The 24,744-nt window shown below is 34.5% G+C and overlaps 1 pseudogene; it reads left to right on the forward strand.

The window, feature by feature from the left end:
* Positions 1-309: 309 nt before the first annotated feature.
* Positions 310-1,372, forward strand: LOC124526020 (metalloreductase STEAP1-like; annotated as a pseudogene).
* The last annotated feature ends 23,372 nt before the right edge of the window (positions 1,373-24,744 follow it).

Here is a 24,744-nt window from a genome sequence, read left to right on the forward strand (position 1 = left end):
AAAAAAAAAAAAAAGTAAAATAAAATGAAATAAAAAAGATACAGTCCAGATCTAAAAATCCAAATCTCAGAAAAGTATGTGTGTGTGTGTGTGTGTGTGTGTGTGTGTGTAGACAAACTGATTATAGAGTTTTCAAAGAGGCAAAAGACCCAGAATAACCAACATAGTACTGAAGAAGAACAAAGTTGGAGAACTGATGCTACTTGACTTCATGACTTGCTGTAAAGTTATAGTAAATCAAGACTGTGTGGTTTCAATGAAAGAGTATACAGATAGGTGTGGGGCTGCTACCTCCCCACAGTAGTTGCACTACAACTTACCATCTGGTTGGGCTGAGAAGCAGGTGGATGAACCAGTTCTGTTTACAGTTAATGGAGAGCACCCAAAACATTACGAATGAAGAACTTTGACAATGAAGCCTAGGAGGTATCTAGAAGAAGATGATTATTTGAATAAGGACTCGGGAGAGACCAGCATGCTGAAAAGACCTGTACCTTTGCACATGCACCAAACAACCCATTTTGATAAATTTGATTGCCCCACCCCCCAAGTTTGGGCACAAACAGGAACTCTTTCCAAAGTGCTGCATGCCAGTTAAAATTGCTATTATTGCATTCTCTCTGACTTTTCTTTATATTCTTTGAGGGAAATAACTCACTCTTTGTAACTTTCCATCAACAGTATTTTATAAAATTTCAATCCTGGTCATCAACAAAGTCTTGCCAATGGTTTTCATCACCCTCTTGGTTCTGGTTTATTTGCCAGGTGTGATAGCAGCTGTTGTACAGCTTCATAGTGGAATCAAATATAAGAAATTTCCACATTGGTTGGGTAGATGGAAGTTAACAATAAAACAATTTGGGCTTCTCAGTTTCATTTTTGCTGTACTGCAAACAATGTATGTCCTGTCCAATGAGGCTATCCCACAGATACAAGCTGCTAAACTGGGCATGCCAACAGGTCCAGCAAAATAAAGAGGATGCTTCAATTGAGCCTGAGGTTTGCAGAGTGGAAATTTATGTGTCTCTGGGAGTGACAGCACTTGCAATACTGGCTCTGTTAGCTGTGACGTCTATCCTTCTGTGAGCAGCTCTTTGACGTGGAGGGAATTTCACTATGTTCAGAGCACACTAGGACTTGTTGCCCTTCTGCTGGTCACAATACATGCATTGATTTGTTCCTGAAATAAATAAAACAATGTGTATGGTATACACCTCCAAATTTTATGACCGCTGTTTTCCTTCCAATTGTTGTCCTGTTATGTGAAGGTATATTTTCCTTGCCATGCTTAAGAAAGAAGATTCTAAGAGTTAGACATGGTTGAGAAGATACCACCAAAATTAATAAAACTGAGGTGTCTTCCCAGTTGTAGAATCACTGTTTACACACATTTTTGTTCGATATTGATATATTTTACCATAAACATTTCAAATATGTATTTGTTTAACAAAATGCCCACTTGAGGTTCTTACTGTAAAAAAGGAAAGAGTATATAGAAAGATCAAGGGAAGAGAATAGAGAGTCCAGAATAGACCCGCATAAATATAGTTAACTGATCTTTGACAAAAGGTAAAGCAATGGAACAGAGATAGTTTTTTGCCGATGTTGTTGTTGTTGTTGTTGTTGTTGTTTTTAATAAGTGGTGTGGGATGACTAGACACCCACAGGCAGAGTAATGAATCTAAACACAGAACTTAACACCCTTCACGATATAGATCTCAGACCTGAGTGTAAACGGCCAATCTATAAAATATACTCCTAGAAGATAGCATTGAAGAAAACCTACATAATCTCAGGTATGGTGATGCCTTTTAACATACAACACCAACGTTATGATCCATGGAAGAAGTAATGGATAAGTTGTTTACAATTAAAAACTTTGACTCTGTGAAAGACACTATCAAGAGAAATAGAAGAAAACCCACAGACTGGGGGAGAATATTTGTAAAAGACAAATCTGCAAAAGCACTGTTATCCAAAATTTACAAAGAACTCTTAAAACTAAACAATAAGAAAACTAATACTCTAGTTAAAAAAATAGGCCAAAGACTAACAGACACTTTACCAAAGATGATACACAGATTCTAAATAAGCATATGAAAATGTATTTCACACCATATGCCATTCAGGGAAATGCAAATTAAAACAGTGAGATACCACTGCACACTTATTAGAAGAGCCAAAATCCAGAACATTGACAACACCGAATAGAGCAACAGAACTCTCATCCGTTGATGGTGGGAATGCAAAATGGTATGGACGTTTTGGAAGATGCTTTAGTGGTGTCTTACAAAACTAAACATGCTCTTACCACATGATCTAGCAATCACACTCCTTATTGTTACTCAAAAAAGTTGAAACTTGTGTCCACACAAAAACCTAAGAAGAGATGTTTATAACAGCTTTATTTATAATTGTCAAAAATCACAGGAAATCAAGATGTTTTTCAAAGGGTAAATGGATAAATATGGTACATCTAGGCAATGGAATGTTATTCAGTGCTAAAAATAAATGAGCTAGCAAGCCATAAACAGACCTGTATATTACTAAGTAAAAGAATCCAGTCTAAAAAGGCTCCATACTATTATGATTCCATCTACATGACTCTGTGGAAAAGACAAAAACCTATTATATATATATATATATATATATATATATATATATATATATATCACAATGTACAAATTGGCAAGGCTTCTACACTAAAAAGTATAAAAAAATTTTGAAAGGTTATTTTTACAAATGAAGAGATATTCTAAATTAGAAGATTTGATATTTTTTAAATATCACATGTATGCATTAGCCTATATATTCAATTTAATCAACAGATTCCAACAGTTTTTATGATTTTCTTTTAGAAACTGACAGACTGGCTTTAATTTTATTTAAGGAATGGAAAGGAACAAATTTAACCAAAATAATATTTAAAAAAATGAATAAAAAAACTTGGAAGACATCCATTACCTGATTTCAAGACTTACTATAAAGCTATATGATTAAGAAAGTGTTATATTGGTAATAGGAAAGATGAATGTACCAATGGAAAAAGTAGAGAGTCAGGAAATATATTCATACATATAGCCAATTTATTTTTTATAGAGCTATCAAAGCAATTCAAGGCAGGAAAGAATACATTTTTAATAAATTGTGCAAAGAACAACTGAAAATCCACAATGGAAAAAATGAAACTTGAACCCTACCTCATATTATCATACATAAAATTAGTGTGGGTTGTGAGAAATGCTTAAATGTGAAATGCAGAAGTCTGAAACTCCTTGAAGAAAACATAAGAGACTAACTCTTTGACCTCTAGACAAGCAAATATTTCTAAAAGAAGACAAAAACAAGTTTTGAATGATTAGTTTGATTTTATGTAAATCAAACAAATTTTTTAAATAAAGCAACACCATAAAAAATTAGAAATTGATCCCCAAAAGAAAACAGTCACAAAACATGTATTTTACACTTGTATGTAACAATGCAGTTGAATCTAAAATGTAACATATCAGTAAATTTAAGACAAATAAAAAAGAAGGAAAAAAATATAAAAGCCAAAAACAAAGTGGGGGTGGGTGGGGCCAAAGGCTTGATCAGACACTTCACAAAACCATTAGACAAAATTAAACTAATAACCTGTCTTGATCCAGCCAGGCTACTATAACAAAAATATGGACTGCGTAGCCAATAAGCAACAGAATTTTTTTTTTCTTCCAGTTCTGTAGTCTGGAAAATACCAAGAGATGATACCAACAGATTTTGTGTCTAGTGGCTCTCTTTGCACTGTAACCACACATGGTCAGGCACAAGAGTTCTCTCTGGGGTCTCCTTTATTCAGATATTCATCCTCCAAAGGCCCTACCCCCAAATACCATTGCACTGGGTTTTAAACTTCAACATGAGTATGGAGGTGAGCAGCATAAACATTCAGTCTGTTGCATTAGCTATGACAGAAATGCAAATTAAAACCACAAGAAACTATTTGCTGCCTATTGAGGCAATCAAGATTCAAAAAGTTTACGTCATGGAAGACAACGTAAATGGAGTAAAGTGGAAAAGGTCATGAGAGTATTTGGAATTATAATCATTGTAGTTAATGTTTGAGAGAGCAACTTCAATGAATGAAAAAGGAAAGGGAATGTTAGTCCCAGGTTTTCTCTTCAACATTCAGGTAGATAAAAAATCCCTTTAGTAACATTATGAAATATCCCTTTAGTAACATTTTTGCTTTAGAAAACTATGTTGTCTGTGTCTGGGGTATCTGGGTGGCTCAGTCGGTTAGCTCAGGTCATGATCTCGGGGTTCGTGGGTTCAAGCTCCATGTTGGGCTCCTCCTTGACAGCGTAGAGCCTGCTTGGGATTCTCTTTCTCCCTATTTCTCTGCCCCTCCCCTGCTCCTGCTCTCTCTCTCTCTCTCTCTCTCTCTCTCTCTCTCTCTCTTGCTCTGTCTCTCTCAAAATAAATAAATAAACTTAAAAAATAATAATAAAAAAATAAATAACTGTGTTGTTTAATATTAGGGCAGTCTTGAGTTCTTTTAATGTTGTTTGCATGGTATTTCCTCTGCACCATTAAACTTTCAACCTATTTGCATATTTAAATCTCAAATATGTCTCCTGTAGAAAGGCTATAGTTGAATCTTGTTATTTGACAATTTTTGACTTTTGAATGTTACTTCATTCCTGTGTTACTGCTGATAAGGTTTGATTTGTATCTTTCACTTAGTTTGTTGCTTTCCATATAGCTATTATCTTTTAATTCTTCCATTTACTCTTTCCTTACTCCTTTTACATTAAATGAATATTGTGTTGTATAAAATTTTAATTTAATTAATAATTTTAAGTTATCTCTTGAGTTATTTTCTTTGTGGTTGTACTAGGGCTTACAATATAAATCTTTACTGGACTCCAGCTTTTAGATTTAGTCCCAATGAGGAAATAGAAACTACCCTCCTGTATTGCTCATTCCCTCCTCCACTTTTTAAGTTATTTTTTGTATACATATTATCTCTATATTTGCTTTAAGTCCAACAATCCATAGTTACAGTTATTATTTTATACTGTACATATTATGTATTTTAAAGAAGCTAAGAGAAGACAGTAAATATATACATACAAAGTTTGTTTTATAATAACATTTTTATTTGCTATTGGTTTTTTCTCTTCATTTCTTGCAGATTTGTTGCTAATTGGTGTCATGTGTTTACACCAATACAGTTTTTTCTCCCCCACCTTTTCTGTGTTGTAATTGTCAAATATATTACCTTTCAATATGTTATGGGTCCAGCAGCACAATTACATGATATTGTTTTAGACAACTGCTTTTTACGTCAGTAAAGAGAAAAAAAGGGGAAGAAATGTAATTATATATTTTGTAATTACCTACATAATTATCTTTAACAGAACTCATTGTTTTGTATTTCATTCTGATATCACTTTCTTTCACCTTGAAGATTTTCCTTTAGAATTTCTTGTAAGATATGTCTCCAAGCAATGAATTCTGTTTTGATTTATCTGGAAATGTCTTCATTTACCATAATTTTGGAAAATTACTTATAATTAGTGTAAGATAGATAACAGAATCTCAACTGACAGTTTTTGGTTTTGGTTTTTTCTTTCATCTATTTGAATATGTTCTGTTACTTCTTTTTTTTCCTCCAAGTTTTTATATTTAAGTTTCAGTTACTTACCTTACAGTGTAATATTAGTTTCAGGTGTAGAATTTAGTGATTCATCTGTTATATACAACACCCAGTGCTTATCACAACAAGTGCCCTCCTTAACATCCATCACCTATTTAATCCATCCCCCGCCCACCTCCCCTCCAGTAACCATCAAATTGTTCTCTATAGTTAAGTCTGTGTCTTGGTTTGTCTCTCTTTCCCCCCCCATGTTCATTTGTTTTGTTTCTTAAATTCCACCTATGAGTGAAATCATATAGTAATTGTCTTTCCCTGACTGACTTATTTAGCTTAGCATAATACTCTCTAGTTCCATCCATGTCATTGCAAATGGCAAGATTTCATTCTTTTTGATGACTGCATAATATTCCATTATATATATATATGTATATATGTATATGTAATATATATATATATATACACACATGTATATACATATACATATATCATTGTTTTATATTTAATTCTGATGTCACTTGCTTTCACCCTGAAGAATTTCCTTTAGAATAGAATTTCTTGTAAGATATGTCTCCAAGTAATGTTTATGTATATATATATATATATATATATATATAAAAGAGACATATCTTACAGGAGATTCTAAAGGAATTCTTCAAGGTGAAAGCAAATGACATCAGAATGAAATATAAAACAATGAGTTCTGTTAAGGGTAATTATGTAGGTAATTACAAAATATATAATTGCATTTCTTCTCCTTTTTTTTCTTTACTGATGTAAAAAAACAATTTTCTAAAACAGTATTATGTAATTGTACTGTTGGACCTATAACATAATAAAATACACACACACACACACACACACACACACACACACACCATATCTTCTCTATCCAATATCCATTCACCAGTCAAAGGACATTTGGGCTCTTTTCATAATTTGGCTATTGTTGATAATGCTTCCATAAATATTGATGTGCATGTGTCCCTTCGAATTAGTATTTTTGTATCATTGTATAAGTACCTAATAGTGCAGTTGCTGGATCAGAATGTAGTTCTGTTTTTAGTTTCTTGAGGAACCTCCATACTGTTCTCCGGAGTGACTGCACCAGTTTGCATTTCCAACAATAGTGTAAGACGGTTCTCTTTTCTCCACATCCTTACCAACACCTGTTGTTTCCTGTGTTGTTACTTTTAGCCTTTCTGACTGATGTGAGGTGACGTCTCCTTGTAGTTTTGATTTGTATTTCTGTGAGGATGAGTGATGTTGAACATCTTTTCATGTGTCTATTAGCAATCTGTATATTTTCTTTAGAAAAATGTCTGTTCGTGTCTTCTGCCCATTTTTAACTGGAGTATTGGGGGGGTTGGTGTTGAATTTTTAAATTCTTTATATATTTTGGATACTACCCTTTATGACATATGTCATTTGCAAATATCTTCTCCCATTCTGTAGGCTGCCTTTTAGTTTTGTTGATTATTTCTTTGCTGTGCAGAAGCTTTTTATCTTGATGAGGTCCAAATAGTTCATTTTTGCTTTTGTTTCCGTTGCTTCCAGAGACATGTCTAATTGCTACAGCCAATGTCAAAAAGGTTTCTACCTGTGTTGTTCTCTAGAATTTTGATGGTTTCCAGTATCACATTTACATCTTTAATCTATTTTGAATTTATTTTTATGTACGGTGTAAGAAAGTGGTCCAGTTTCATTCTTCTGCATGTTGGTGTTCAGTTTTCCCAGTATCATCTATTGAAGAGTCTGTCTTATTTCCACTGCATATTCTTTCCTGCTTTGTTGAAGATTAACTGCCCATATAATTGTGGCTTCATTTCTGAGTTTTCTATTCTGTTGCATGGATCTATGTGTCTGTCTTTGTGCCAGTACCCTACTGTCTTGACCACTACAACTTTGTGTCATAACTTGGAGTCCAGAATCGTGATGCTTTTTCTTTTTCAAGATTACTTTGGCTATTTGGAGTCTTGTGTGGTTCCATACAAATTTTTAGATTGTTTGTTCCAGCTCTGTCAAAAATGCTGGTGGCATTTGGACAGGGATTGCATTAAATGTGTAGATTGCTTTGGGTAACAGACATTTTAACAATATGTCTTCTTCCAATCCATCAGTATGGGATGTTTTTCTATTTCCTTGTGTCATCCTCAATTTTTTTCATCAGTGTTTTATAGTTTTCAAAGTACAGATTTTTTACCCTTTGGTTAGGTTTATTGCTATGTATCTTATGGTTTTTGGTGCAGTTGTAAGTTGGATTGTCTAATTGCTTCTTGGAATTTGTTGTTTTTGATGATAAGTCAGCTCATTTCTTATTGAGCTCCCATATAAATAATGACTAGTTTTTTTCTTGCTGTTTTCAAGATTTTCTCTTTGCTTTTAACTTTTCTAAAATTATTTTTTAAGTTTATTTATTTATTTTAAGAGCAAGAGAGAAAGACATAGCAAGAGCAGGGAAGGGGCAGAGAGAGAGGGAGAGAGAGAGAGAATCCCAAGCAAGCTCCATGCTGTCAGCAATGTGGGGCTCAAACTCACGAACCATGACATCGTGACCTGAGTGGAAACCAAGAGTTGGACTGTTAACTGAGCCACCCAGACACCCCTCCTTTCCCTTTTAATATTTTAACTATTATGCCCTTGAGTGTATAACTTTTTGTGTTTTTCTTCTATAGAGTTCACTGAGCTTCCTCAGTGAATCAGTGAGCACATTGACGTTTTCATCAGATCTGGAAAGGTTTCAGTCAGTATTTCCTCAAATATTTCTTTTTCTTTTTTTTCTCTTCTTTTTCTGGTCCAGTTACACATATGTTTTCCAGTTAATAGGGTCTCACATTTCCTTTAAACATTATGATTTTTTCATCATTCTTTCTTCTATTAGTTCCTCATAATGTCTATTTATCTTTCTTCAAATTTATCTTATTCTTTTTTCCTCTTGGAAATGATTTCCTTTGGAAATGATTGTTAAGTTTCTCATAAGTGTTTCATTTTGGTCATCATGGTTTTCAACTGAAGAATTTCCATTCTGATATTTGTAATAATTTAAATATCTTCATTGATACTCTATTTGATAATATTTATATTTCCCTTTAAAAATAAAAGCAGTTTTGGAACCTGTTCATGACAGCTACTTTGAAATCTTTCATTCTGATACACCATCTGGTGTATCTCTGTCCCTCATAGGAATGACACTCTGCCCCTCGTAGGCAGTTTCTATCGCTGCTTTCTTCTCTCTATATGTGTCATACTTTCTGTTGTGGTTTATTTACATGCCTTGTAATTTTTTTGGTGAAAAGAAGACAGTATAGATAGTATAGTGTAGCAACTGTGAGTATAAATTCCACCTTCCCAGAGGTTGTTTCGTGGTTGTTTGCTTAGTCATTTTTTTGTGTAGTGATTTTACAAAACCGATTCTGTGAAATCACTTTTTGCTCCATTTTGAAGCCTGGGATGTCCCTTTTCAGATCATTTTTCTTGGTTTTATCTTTTTAGTCAGGCTACCTGTGGGTCTTCCTTGAGTTGGTAGAAGCTGCATTTTACAAAGGTTTTACTTAAGTCCTTTTAGTCATTTAGATGATCCCATTTCCTGTTAGATATGTGTGGCTTATTTTGCCCCCAGTTTCAGCCACAGATCATTAGCTTGGAGGTATCCCCTCTGGTCACCCTGAAGAAAGGTTTAGGCTTGAGCATGCACTCAATCTTCTAAACTGCAAGGGATAGGGTGAACTTGCATTTCACTCTGAATTTTTTAATTAACTTATAAGAATAGTTCGATCATTCAGTAATTGTTTGGTCAGAGGTTTTGTTTGCATCCTGTGTTTCTAAGTCTGTTCATGGCTTGGGGATGCTTTCAAATCTACCCCACATCCTGCTCAGATTGTTTGTGACTGAGTTCAACCCAATGCATGTACACAAGCCACCCAATTCCCAGAGTTGATGATTATCCCCAAAGGTCTATTCTTGGCTCTCTCTCCTTTCAGTTCTCTCTATTAAGCCTCTGGCTGTTCTACCATTTTGCATATATCATTAACCTATCATCTTTCTCTACAACAAGATCTCTATTTTTTTTTTTGACACCACTAGGTATGAAGGCCTCCATTCTTTGATCCAATTATAATCAACTCCCTCAAGCAGAACTTTTGCTGGAATGACATTCTGTCTCTATTCGTTGACATTGGGTAGGTGTGGCAACCATTGGTTTTCTCAGCTTGCTCCCTCTTCTTGTAACATGAACCTCTGCCTTAAAAGTGAGTCAAGGCAGAGGTATGAGGGGCCCTAGTATCCTTGGTTTGATATGCTTGGGTAAGAATTTCCGCCATATAAGTGTAATGTCAGGGGAATGAAGACTTAGTCTTATCAAATGTGTACCTGCATGGAATAGAGTCTCTGCAACAGGGAGCTGGGACAGTAAGTGAGACATTCAGGCAGCATGCCCCTCCTAGGTTGAAACCACAATCCCAGAGTGGTAACTTGGAGGAGGAACCCATCTTCTTGGTATGACCTGCCTGCAATAAGATGCCCTGTATAGAGCTCTGGCACATGTTGCTAGAGAGTAGTGGTAAGGGATGAGGTTGTGGCTCAAGGGCCATAGATTCTTGCCATTCTTTGAAGGGATTTATTATATTTTCTTGAATGGCCATTCCTCTATTAATACTGTTTTTTAGGACAACTGCCAAGTCTCTATTTTTAAAATTTACTATTATTACTATTATTATTATTATTCATTTCATCATGCCCCATATTTCAAGAGTTGTGACTATCTCCTGCATCCAGTTCTGATCCCTTCAAGGTTGGAACCATGTCTTCTCATTATATCCCACTATGCCTTGTACAGAGCTTTTTTCATAGACAATGCCTAAAATGTCTGCTGAACTGAGTTGTCCAGAATTAACCAGGCCATGTGTCATTACTGACACAAAACTGTGCTCAGGGTGAAGAGAAGAGAATGAGAGATAGTAGAGAAATGCCATGGAAAAGATAACATTGGAACTGAGCCTTGTGGAAGGTTAAGATTTGACAGGTGGAAAGGAAAAGAACGGGCAAAGCAGACAAGAGTCTGAGCATGAGCAAGGCCTGCCATTTCCAGTGATTTCAGACTCTTCAGAATCTTTAAATGACTTTAAAAATTCATGAATTAATTTGTTGTTTGCTAAAGAGAGCGTCTGCTGAGCTCCTTATTCCAGCATTCTGGAAACCTCTTGTTCCTCTTAGTCTAGTTTAGTCTTTTTTTTTTTTAATGCATATTAAAGTAAACTAAATATTTCCCACTACGTACATGCAAACGAAATTTAAATAGTAGGCTCAGATAAGTATTAACCATTTTTTGGTTTTGTTTTGCTTTAGCTTACATAGGTGTGTAGTGAGTTTTTTTTTTTAAGTTTATTTATTTTGAGAGAGAGAAAACATGAGTGGGGGAGGGGCAGAGAGAGAGAGAAAGAGAGAGTCCCAAGCAAAGCCCCATGTGGGGCTTCAAACCCATGAAACTGTGAGATCATGACCTGAGCCTAAACTAACAGTTGGAGGCTTCACCAACTAAGCCACCTAGGTGCCCCTGCAGTGAGATGTTTTCAAAGCTGTGCAGACTCTGGTAAGTTTTTTCTGTTTATGCAATTGCATATGGCATTGCAGAATATTTAACATATCTCACTATCATTCCCTAAATGTAGGTAGCACCATTCCAATCATTGTGGCTATTAAAACTCCTTCACCAACTTCCAAAATACATATATTTTTGTAAGAATGTGGGCATACTATGCATACGTTCTCTGATTTGTGTGTCTCTGACTACAATATATCTTTGAGGGAATTCAGTGCCAATGCATGTTGATCTACCTCATTCTTTTAAATCATTATTTGCTTACAGTATTATGGATGTATTCTGTTTTTCTATTCTAAAACTAACATTTGGTTGACCACTTCAAATTTTCCAAATATATTTGCTTTTATTGACTCTTTTTATATAGGATTATTTTTTAAGTTTTTTATTTATTTTGAGAGAGAAAGTGTGAGCAGGGGAGGGACAGAGAGAGAGAGAGAGAGAAAGAGAGAGAATCCCAAGCAGTCTCTGCACTGTCAGCACAGAGCTTGATGTGGGGGTTGAACTCACAAACTGTGAGATCATGATCTGAGCCAAAATCAGGAATCAGACACTTAACCGACTGAGCCACACATGTGCCTCGATTTTATTGGCTCTCATTTAAAGATTTTTAAAGTTATTCGCTATCTGACTAGTGACTAATCTTCACAGATCAAATAAAATTTATTTTTAAAATGTACAGTACATTTTATCTTAAATTTTACTTTCCATAAGCCTGGTTTCTTTTAATTTCACAACCTGCTAAGGTTCTGTTATTGTATTTTAAGAGGGGGAAATTGAAGATCAAAGAGGATGAGAAATTTTAAATGATTAGACGAGATTGAGAAAGATAAATGCAGCATTATTCAAAACAGCCAAGTTATAGAAACAACCAAAGTTCCATCAGTGGATGAACAGATAAAGACATAGTATCTCTATACGCTGGAATATATTTCCACCATGAGAAAGAAGGAAATCTTGCCATAGGTGACAACATGGGTGGAGCCTTACGCTCCATTATGCTAAGTGAAATAAGCCAGAGAGAGAAAGACAATTGCATGGTATTCCTTAAAAGTGGAATCTATACTCCTGTATCCCTTGGATAAATTCCTAGCAGTGCTATTGCTGGGATGAGCACTGGGTGTTGTATGGAAACCAATTTGTCAATAAATTTCATATAAAAAAAAAAAGTGGAATCTAAAATAAAGAAATAAATAAAATCCAACTCCTAGAAACAAAGTGGAAAGTGGTTGCCAAGGGCTGGGGAGTGTAGTAAAAGAGTACAAACTTTTAACTCTAAGATAAATGAGGTCTGTAAAACATAGTGACTATCACTGATATCACTGTACTATATAAGTGAAATTTGCTAGTAGAGTAGATCTTAGATGTTCTTACACACATACATGTAAACATACATGCATACAAACATACATACATATATACATACAGTGATAGATATGTTAATTAAGTGCATGAGTAATATCCTTTGACAACGCATATGTACATAAAATCACCATGACGTACACTGTAAATGTGTTATGATTTTGTCAGTTATGCCTCAATAAAGCTGAGGTTTGTTTTTAAGAGTCACAGGTAAATTTGAAACCAGGAATTGTGCCTCTTCCTGTGCACTCTACAGCTACACCACACTCCTGTAGTTTCTTCTGAATTAACCACTTCATGCTTCTATCAATAATCTTGAATTCTAGTCTTTTAAAATATTTCTGCCTTCATCCAACTCTCCTGAATAGGAACTCGTGTGTAAATTGAAATGTCTCTTCCAACGAAAGCCTGTAAGCAACTAAATTGTTCAGAAATTGGGGAAATGTCTGTTCCCTCGCCTACAAGATCTTGTTCCATTTATCAATAGCAATTGTTTAGATCAAAGCTGAGGGACACATGAAATTCACTGTGAAGTCTGCAAACTGCAGAACATGTGGCATTTATTTCTTCAGTTTGTTTCAGCACAAAACCTTGAAATGTGCCCTTGTATTCTGAACACATTTCTAACAGGCATTCTTGCTTTCCATGTGTGTTTAATGTCAAAGAATAAACAAGGACAATTTCCTTGAAGACATACTCCAGTTGTTTGGGAAACATCAAAAACATTAACAATTCTTGTAATGAGTAACAAATTGTGCATTGTTCTTTTGAACACAAGCATTTTCTGACAAAGAATTTGCCAGATCTCCATTAGGTGTGCAGTGCCTGTATTTTCTCTATGTTAGTATTGTGCATGTAGTCTTTTCATTATCGCATATGAATTACCTTATATCTAAGAATGCCCTCCCAAAAAACAGACCAGCAAATTATATAAAAGGATCAGAAGAGAAAACAAATCGTCATTGCCTGGAAATTTTATTTCCCCCAAATCTCATCTTTGAGAGTCTACAAGTTCTTTTTTCCCAGATTAAATTTGGTTTTGGATGTAAACACCAGAATGATCATTACAGCATGGTTGTCCAAACTGAGACTCTGTCATAGGTATAATTTGTTTTTCTTTCTGTTTTAGTAATAAATCCTTATCTAAAATACGCATTCATCAAAGAAAATGAAGGAGGTAAGGTGGCATGATTTGACTTTGTTTGTTTTCCACTTAATAATCAAGAGCCCGTTCTGGTTGCATGCTTCATATAAAACTAGAACAAAGCTCATTTGACTTCCCAATCCTTTACACTTCCAGAAGCCAGTTTATCCTCAAATTTCTTGACTATGTCCATAAAATTTAGCTCTGTAAACTTAACAATACTTTAGAAGTGGAGGAATCTGAAGAGCACATGATTAGACTGATATTTTATCAGAAAATAAAAACAAACCCTGTCATTTATAGGACAATATTTTGGGCTCTTTAGCCTGAGTGCTAACTTAATAAAATATTATGCCCACTTTAGCAGGACGTTAAATTATAGAAACAAAATGGTCAAAGTATGCCATGAACATATTTCATAAGTTTATTCAGATATTTAGAAAATTGTCTTCCTTGACACACTAGATTTTTAAATTTCAGATTTATTGAGGTATAATTGACAGTTTCAGCACAAAAGAGAAAATTCCTTTGTGTACTTAATCCATGAATCTGTGTATCTGACCGGTAGTAATAATAAATAATTATAAGTTATGCTAAGTTATCTAAAAATGAAGGCAAATTGGGGCACCTGGCTGGCTCAGTTGGTTAAGCATCTGACTCTTGACTTTGGCTCAGGTCATGATACCTCTATCTCAAAATAAATATACTTAAACAAATGAAGGCAAATTAAGAACCACTGACTGGCATATTAATATAAGTGACTTATTAATACAAGCGTGTGTGTGTGTGTGTGTGTCTGTGTCTGTGTTGTATGAAACTACTGAATACTCAACTATATCATAATCAATTTATTTCACACTGCATTATATAAGTTCTAATTATAACCTCTATTACCTTTCTATAAACTCATTTTCTACATGAAAATTACTCAGATCATCAAGATGTCATTATGTTCCTTAGGATAAGCATCATTAGCCTTTACTAACTTATATTTTAAACTGATTTATGATCCATGTTATTACTTACTCTTAACAAACTTTATAAACTATTATATGGTGAAATAATGCTTTTTACTTAGCAAATAAACAGAATTTTATTTTAATGTTTATTTATTTTTGAGAGAGAAGAGAGAGGGACAGAGCATGAATAGGAGAGGGGCAGAGAGAGAGAGAGGGAGACACAGAATCCAAAGCAGGCTCCAGGCTTTGAGCTGTCAGCACAGAGCCCAATGCAGGGCTCGAACTCACGAACCACGAGATCATGATCTGGGTCAAAGTGGGATGCTTAACTAACTGAGCCACCCAGGAACCTGCAGAATTTTATTTTAAAAAGAAGAAATTAAGCAAAGTGTTTTTCTGCAGGCATCTGTTCTTTCATCATTGTGAAAATTAAAATTCTGATTCTTCAAATAGTAGATTTTAAGTTAAATATAGTTCTTACATGTTAAATTGATTGCACATGGAAGAATAGTATCCTTAAATTTTTTATTTTATTTTATTTTATTTTATTTTATTTTATTTTATTTATTTTTGAGAGAGAGTGAGAGAGAGAACACAAGCGAGGGAGAGGCAGAGAGAGAGGGAGCCACAGAATACAAAGCAGGCTCCAGGCTCTGAGTTGTCAGCCCAAAGCCCGATGGGGACCTTGAACCCACCAGCCATGAGATCGTGAGCCAAGTCGAAGTTGGAAGCTTAACCAACTGAGCCCATCCAGGTGCCCCTTAAATATTTTAAATATAATTATACTTAAATAAAACTTGGCTATGTTAAATAACTTGTTCAAAAGATTGCATGTATGGGAATTAAACTGAATTTTGAAGCAAACCTTTATTTCAAAACGTGAACATTTGTTTTGATCTAAACCCAAAAAAAAAGTAGTAAGTGTGTATTAAAAAATGTAAAACATCCATAGTACATCAAGGGTTGAGTGAGAGTCCCTAAGTGTAATCTTTCATATAGTTATCTTAGTTTATAAGACATTCACCAGCTTAAATTGAACTTAGAAATTTGTAAGAAAAGTTAATTGCCATATGCCTAAGTGTCTGTTTTGTGTGTGTGAGTGTGTGTATGCGTGTGTGGGCATTCATGTGTGTGTGAGAGACAGAGTTAAGTAAGTGCTTATTCCAAGTGAGAATACATAACTCTCTCTTTCTGTTTCTACTGGCTAGATAATATTCTATTGTCTGAATTTCTATATAATAAAACAATTTAATCTTCAAAAACTAGAGAGCATTAACTAAAAAATACATGATTAAAAACAAATGACAGGGGCATGTGGGTGGCTCAGTCGGTGAAGCATCCAACTCTTGATTTCAGCTCAGGTCATGATCTCATGGTTCCTGAGTTCAAGCCCCATATCAGGCTCTACACTGACAGTGCAGAGTCTGCTTGGGATTCTCTCTCTCTCTCTCTCTCTCTCTCTCTCTCTCTCTCTCCCCCTCCCTCTCTCAAAATAAATAAATAAACTTTAAAAAAAAACAAAGAGAAAATTTTGTAAGTATTTGTATGGCAGAGCAAATATGCTACAGGGTTTTTACTATATTACAAATGGATATTAGATGAACTACAGGACACATCTTTTGAATTCCTTTTTATGCTCAAAATCATTTCAGAGATGTCATTTCAGGGATTAAAAAACCCATATATAAGCAGCTGATACTGAAAAGGGAGCTCTCATCATTGATGGGGTATGGGTAGCAAATACTAATACCATTGCATAATGCAGGATTGAGCCTATGTAATGATCCAAGCTGCTAGAGATAAATCAGGCCCTTATCAATTCAGAACCAAATAAGGAAAAATGCTTTATTGCTCAAGTGCTGTAGACTGTATTTCTCTCACATAAAAGGCAGTGGTGAATATCCCAATGTTGGCAGAATTTCTCTGCTCCAGAAAATTATCAGGAACATCCAGAAACAGATTAGCATTAACTCAGCTATACTAGGTGTGTGACTTCCAGCCCCAGGTCTATGGTCTAATTCTGTAAGAGCTATTTTTGTCTATGTGATTGGTAAAAGTGATAAATAGATTATCAGTGAAGGTATACCTTTATACCAGTCAAGGGTATTTAAATTAACAATATGTACCAATATTTGATATGTGCATACAGTACTTTGATGAAGTAATTCTACTTATGAAAATTTCACCTGGTGGAAAATCATTTAGATGTGTACAAACGTGTGAACAGTTATGTGGTCTACTATTGGTTATAATAATAAAAATATACGTTTAAAAATTCTTAGGTGAGGGGCACCTGGGTGGCTCAATAGGTTAAGCGACTGACTCTTGATTTCAGCTCCGGTCACGATCTCACAGTTACGTGAGTATGGGCCCCGCATTGGGCTCTGTGCTGACAGCATGGAGCCTGCTTGGGATTTTCTCCCTCTCCCTCTGCCCCTTCCCTGCTCGCTCTCTGTCTCTCTTTCAAAATAAATAAATAAACATTAAGAAAATTAAAAAAAAATTTAGGTGTTCGTAGTGATTTAAAATAGCTTTAATTTTCAGATTATCTCCAATAAACATGACAGAATGCAGAAGGACAGATTTTTGAAAAGTAGTTTTAAGAAACAGATAATTTAAAATTTATAAATTGGAAATAGAGATTGTTTTTTTTTTTTAATTTTTTTTTCAACGTTTATTTATTTTTGCGACAGAGAGAGACAGAGCATGAACGGGGGAGGGGCAGAGAGAGAGGGAGACACAGAATCGGAAACAGGCTCCAGGCTCTGAGCCATCAGCCCAGAGCCCGACGCGGGGCTCGAACTCACGGACCGCGAGATCGTGACCCGGGCTGAAGTCGGACGCTTAACCGACTGCGCCACCCAGGCGCCCCTAGAGATTGTTTTAATTCCACTCTTCCTAATGTTGAAAAGCCAAAACTCAAAGGATCTAATAATGCATAATATTGCATATTTTGCCTGTATGCATATTATTTATATTATGCATATGATGTATATTTATAACTAAGTCTTATTTACTAGAAATCTGGCCAAATGAAAAAATAATGAGTAGTGTTAGAGAAGGAGGTGTGGGCTTATAGAAACACTTATCTCAATTTGAATCCCTCCTCTACCATCTGTGTAATTATCAGCAAGTAATTGATTTTCCCTAATTTTCAATTCTATCACTTGAGAATCAGCCTAGTGAAGATTTCATTTGTGTAATCATGGCTATTAAATAAGGCCATATTTGTGTAGTACTCAATACAATGCTAAGAAGTAAGTGTTCAAGGATGGTAGTTTTATTGTTGTTTTTCATTATTATTATTGTTGTTGTTGTTGATTTGTGTGTTTGTTAAAGGTATCTCTGAAGTCATCTAACCTAGTAATTGTGCACGTGTCCCTTTTACACAGATCAACCAGGCTCTGCTAAGGGAAACACTATGCTTTAAGAAGTCCCATTATCTATAAACGTTATAATTTTATATAATTGTTACGATGCTAAGTATATACATGGGTATATACCAACAAAATTGATAACTTTAGTTATTTTAATATTTACTCAAAATTATCGGGGCGCCTGGGTGGCTCAGTCGGTTAAGCGTCCGACTTCGGCTCAGGTCGTGATCTCATGGTCCGTGAGTTCGAGCCCCGTGTGGGGCTCTGTGCTGACATCTCAGAGCCTGGAGCCTACTTCCGATTCTGTGTCTCCCTCTCTCTCTGCCCCTCTCCCACTCATGCTCTGTCTCTCTCTGCCTCAGAAATAAATAAACATTAAAAAAATTAATATTTACTCAAAATTCTCATGAGCTTGCCTAATAATGCATAAGCAAATAATTTTACATTTAAGCTATTTTATCATTTCGAACAAGTTAAAAGACAGTTATGATATATAATATAGTCAGTTGAAGGGAAAGTGTAAAGTTATGGATTTTCTTTGGAAACCAATTAAATAACACATATTTTGAAGATGGAAGGCTCATACATTGCGGAACAAGGCCAACGTTTGTGCCATTCTTGAGAAATAATATTTAATAGTTGGGAAGATGTCAGAGGCGTGCCACACCATGTTTCCATTAAGGAAGGCTATTTTTTTTAAATGAGAGTTTGCTTATTAGCATGTTAAATCTCACTGGGGGGAAGAGGGAAATAATGATTTTGAAGCAGTAACAGCTCAGCCATCTTTAAGGAAAGCATTCATATTGAGGAAATCTTTGATTTTTGTTTTTTTTTTGTTGTTGTTTTTTAAATATAGAGCTGCTAGATTGCTTCCTTTTTGCATATAGCTAGAATATAATTAAAATAGATAATTTGAGAAAGTAATTACTGAGTTCTTCTTTCAGTCCTTGCACATTCATTAAGGATTATATATAAACCCAAATTAGCCTAAAAAGTATAGTAGATGACAGCTCAAAAGCTATCTTGAGTTATAATATTAAGAACAGTCATCTTTTCTCATAAATATCTGTGTTTAATTTGAAACTGTGCAAAGTTATATTAATTTGTATAATCAAGGTTTTAAAATACTGCAGCATAATAAATGACAAACTAGAAGAACAATCTGAATTTTTATTTTATATTTATTTTAAATGGAAAACAACTTTGTTCCATCTTGCTTACATTTTCACATCTTAAGTCTTTTGTTAAGTCATTATTATTTTAATAAGCTAAACTGTATGCAAACTGATACCTTTTCTACCTTCGCCTGTTCAAAATATGTCATAGGCAGTTTCTTTTTTATTAACCAAAAGAGAGAAAATGACATTATGTGTGAAGTTACTGCATTGCGGCCACTGGCTCACCATGAGTAAACTCAGAATAGGTTAATTGAATAGGATTTCCATTCAGAACACAAGTGTGAATGTCTAGCATTAGCAGATATATAAAGCCCTGAACTTGATTACAGTGTGAATTGCATGAGTTTATTCAGTGTTCATAGTCTTTCCAGTTGCACCCTTTATTCTCAGCATTGATTCCTGCTTAGGTATCCAATGTCCATTAGTAAATGGAAAATTTATTTTTTCAACTGAAAGTTATCTTCGATAGAAAAGCGAAAATGACATTGAAATTGAACAGGTTGTTAAAAGTAACAAAAATAGGATTTACTTTTTTCAGACACAGTTTATTATATTACAAAATTAGACTATTGATAAGATATCTTGAACAGTTTTGTGTTGCAGGAGAAGCAGATATTTATCAAAATCTATAAATTAAGGTACACAGAAATATGTCTTAAAATTTTTCCTTATTAAAAAAAAAACCTTTCCTTATTAACTTATTTCAGGTTTTTATCTGTTTTGACAAGTATTAACCCACAATAATCTTTGGGTTAATCATTCAGGAGACAAAATGCAAAGAAAAGTTTTGAAAGACATTTTTTGATAAGAAGCAGGTAAGAGACTTGCTATACAAGATATCAAGACGTTCTACAGCCATGGGAACCAAAAGAGTGTGCACAGGAACAAACAGAAAAAAGGAGTCAAAAAGACTGCCTTATATGAATGTCTAATGTACGATGAGGTTAGCATTTCATATTGCTGAGGAAATCATAAACTCTTCATAAGTGGTACTCGGAAAGTAAGTTTAGCTACCAGATAGAAAAAAAATAGTATCAGTTTCAATTGTTGATGAGATATGGAACAGCAGATACACTCTTAAGGACAAATTGGTACTGCTATTGAGAAAATCAATTTGGCATTACATTATCTTATAAAGTTGAACTTGTACAATCCTTATGATCCAGCAATCACACTTCCAGGAATATAGTCTCATACACCAGAAGCCATGCACCATCAGTATTTTTCATAATAGAACAACAAATGTATCTGTAAGATAGATATTGACTTAAGTATGGTCATACAACCCAAAAGTAAACAACATATTATTTGGGATATTTACCTAAGAGACAAAAGAGTAATGTTAAGCAAGGCATTGAATAACAGTAGATTCTACTAAAAGGCAAAAGGAGCACAAAAGTGAATCAAGATTCACTTAATGTTTCTTTAAGGAAATTGGGCAGGACACAAGCATTTATTTCTTCACATTGTGTGTTTATAGGTTACATTCAGTCTTTGGTGAACATAAAAGCAAATAGAAATTAAAATGCCATGAGAACAAGGGTAGCACCTGTTTTTAAAGCTAAAAAAAGAAAAGTCATATAAAATTTTTTAAATTTTTTTAATGTTTTATTTATTTTTGAGACAGAGAGAGACAGAGTGCGAGCAGGGAAAGGGCAGAGAGGGACACATACACACAATCTGAAGCAGGCTCCAGGCTCTGAGCTGACAGCACCGAACCCGATGCGGGGCTCAAACTCACGAACCGTGAGATCATGACCTGAGCTGAAATTGATGCTTAACCGACTGAGCCACCCAGGTGCCCAAAAAGTCATATAAAATTTTTAATTTAAGGAAACATTTAAGATGATGGATAAAGGGAAGAAATCTAAATATTTTGTGTACAAAATATTATTATAATTTTATTCCAATAAACAAATTTAATTTCTGAAATGAATAACAGGTACTTGAGTATATGTTCACAGTTTAAGATGATTATTGAAGTAATTATATCCAAGAACTTAAAAAAGCCACTCAGCGTCCTGCATTAATTTAGAAAAGAAAGAGACAAAATGGAAGTCATGGTTATTGTGAAACATTGTTTTTTCCTCCCAACCAGTCGATAAAGAAGCACCCTCTCAATTAGGAGGACAGTGTCTCAGTTCTGCAACCTTCATGATGGTCCCCACCACTTGACCTTATTTCCAGAAAGAGGAGAGAACAGATGCTCATTTGTGACAGGCTGTTCTTTTTTAAACTACAAAAGTTATTAGCTAATTTATTTATTAGAAATAATACATGCTTATCAGAGTTTACCTACTACATATCAGTTTATATGTTTTGATATATATTTACCAAATACATGATTATATGCACTAGATGTGGAGGCAGTTTTCTTAGTGAAATAGAATTAAAAGAAATCTTATGTGTCTAGTACATAATTAACAAATCATTGTATAATAGGAATTTTAAGTTTAAGAAAAGGATTTCTGTTAAGGCATAATTCATTAATGTTTATTCATCATTCCCTAATTATATATATAATATATAATAATATTAATATATATTAATTATATATAAATATAGAGATAGAGAAGATATAGATAGATATAGATAAATATGGATATATAGAGAAAGGTGTTAAAGGAGTTGAAGTGAATTATTGTTATACTGTCTTATATTAATGCTTATTGCCACTCACAAATTAATAGCCTAATTTTATTCAGGTACCACTATTTAACATTTGTATATGATCATAATAGAAATACTGGGTTTAATTATTCATTTTCTATGTCAAAGAGTACACAATAATTCAAGAAACAATATGAAAAAAGAAAAAAACATTATTAAACTCTAACAAAGATAATATTAATTACACAAAACTCATATAAGAAGTTAATCAAATAAGGAAGTATTGTACTAGAGATTTAACAGGTAATCTGTAATATAAGCCCACATTAATTTATAAATAAACATAGATAAATATATTTTAAAAGATAATCAGAGAGATATTTTATTCTTTATCTGAAGGGAAATTAGGACAAGTACATAATGCCCCATGAAATTTAGGATTTTATCATTTTATACTTGAGTGTCATAAAAATGACCTGGGTTTCATATTATTTTTCATAGAATAGAGATTTAAAGAATGACATTTCAGTGGAAAACCACTTGTCTATACAATCCAAAGAGTAATGCATCATGGTAAGTGGAAGATTCAAATAAGTCTGGCATTGCCCTTTCCTTCTTTCCAGTTCACATTGTAATGACATCAACTTCTAGTTTGTTCTAGATGGAGGAAAGTGTACTGGCTTATTTCTGACAGACTATTCTATCTTAAACTACAAAGAATATGAGTTGATTAATTTATTAGGAGTGATACTGGATCTGGACTTTTCTTTCCCCATTAGTTAATATAGTATAGCGGGTATTTGTCTATGAATATGATATATATACTTGAATATAGAAACTATCTTTTCTGCTAAAGTAAAAAAAAATGTTTTTATTTTAGAGAGGAAGAAAGCAAGTGGGAGAGAGAGGCAGAGAGAGAGAGAGAGAGAGAGGAAATTTTAAGTAGGTTCCACACATGGCACCTGACTTGGGGCTGAATCCCAGTGCCCTGGAATCATGACCAGAACTGAAATCAAGTTCAAGATTCAATCAACTGAGGTGTCCCTCTGCTAAAGTAAAATGTAAATAAATATCTGGTATGAGAACATTGGGCAAGGGGAAGTTTAATTTAAGGAAAGGATTTTTTTTTTGAGGCATAGTGCATTGTTTCCCTTTCAGTTTTCCCTAAATACAGTAAAATATGTATTTATAGGGATGAAGTGAGTTGAACTGTGTATTAATCCCTGTAAAATTCAGAGAAGAAATAAAACAGGCTATATCAGGTTAGACTTGAACTCAACCTTAAAAAATGAATGGAAGATTCAGTATTGGAAGGCAATGGAGAAAACGCTGCCGAAAATGAAGCCAAAGACGTAGAAAAGAGGACTAATTCAAGAGAATGAAGAGAAAAATGTCCACCTAAGTAAAATCAAAAGTTTCTCTATTTCATTTTGTCTAAAAATAGTTTTAGAGCACCACCTCTTGGGAGACAATTCTCTACAGGTTCCTTATGTTTCCGGACATCTTGCTAGCAAAAGCACTGACAGCTTTTGTTCCAGACCATATTTTCAGGGCTGTGTACAGAGTTTACCACCCAGAAAGATAGAGATGGTGTCTTCCTCTGGAGCAATGAGATTTGTTTGCTAGCCACAATAATAAGGTTTTTGATCCCTCTGGGGCAAAGTTTGGGCTGCTTTGATTGTATCACCTGATAAAAGATTGACATTTTATGAAATTGGAGTTCTTCAGATGGGAGCAAAAATACTTCCTGTGTTACATCCATTTTGGTCCATCCGAATCATTGCCATGAGATCTGGGAAGCATTGGGAGCCAGAACAACATGAAGCTCGTTGTACCATTTTTGCTGTAAGTAAAAACAAAAACAAAAACGAACAAATAAAACACTTGTCTCTTATGCAAGGATCTTCTGTTAGCTTGAAAGGAGAATAAGTCTCAGCCCCTTTACAGTTCTGGACACCTACCATGTGCTAGGCATTTTTTTAGGTATTGGAGACCATAACTGAACATAACAGACAATGATTTCCACCCTATCAGAGCTTACATTTTGGAGATGCAAAATTCTAAAGGAGTTAGGGTAATATTTCCATAAAGAGGTGCATGTGAAAATGTTACAAGGATGAGGGATGCCTGTGTAGCTCAGTCGGCTCAATCTCCAACTTCAGCTCAGGCCATGATCCCACAGTTCGTGAGTTTGAGCCCATATTGGGCTTTCCACTCTCAGAGCCTGCTTCAGATCCTCTTTTTCTCTCTGCCCCTCCCCATTCTCTCTCTCTCTCTCTCTCTCTCAAAAATAAATAACCATTAAAAAATGTTTTAAATGCCACAATGATCATATACTTGAAAGATGTTATTTATTTTTTTATGCACACACAGATGAATGTTTTTTATAGCACTGCCTCTCAAAATGAGCAAACAAAAACTAGAAACAACTTGAGTGTCCATCAGAAAGGGAATGGTTATTGTTAACTAAATTGTGGTGTAGACATACAATAGATTTTATCAATTAAAAAAAAAAAGACAGTATCTACTTACCCAGACGATGGTTCATGACCTAGTAAATGAAAAAGCAAGTTCAGGTTTTGGGTGCATTACTATCTATATTACCTTTTAATGACAAAACAATGTAGGTAAGAAGGAAAGAAGGAAGTGAGGAAAGAAGTGAAAACAGAAAGAATATGTGAAAGAAGGTAAGAAGGGGAGAGGGAAGAAGGAAGGGAAGGAGGAAAGGAGTAAGGAAGGAAAATATTCCATATTAGCGCCATAATTACTCCATATTAACCTTTGGTAATCTCTAAAAACTATGAGTGAAGCAAAAGGGTAAGATACACACACACACACACACACACACACATATATATATATACATAAAATGGTATATCTTTT

Source organism: Lynx rufus, unplaced genomic scaffold, assembly GCF_022079265.1.
Source record: "Lynx rufus isolate CCGP_SWC_20201006 ecotype Redwood Valley unplaced genomic scaffold, mLynRuf1.p SCAF_5, whole genome shotgun sequence".
In the NCBI taxonomy this organism is placed as follows: Eukaryota; Metazoa; Chordata; class Mammalia; order Carnivora; family Felidae; genus Lynx; species Lynx rufus.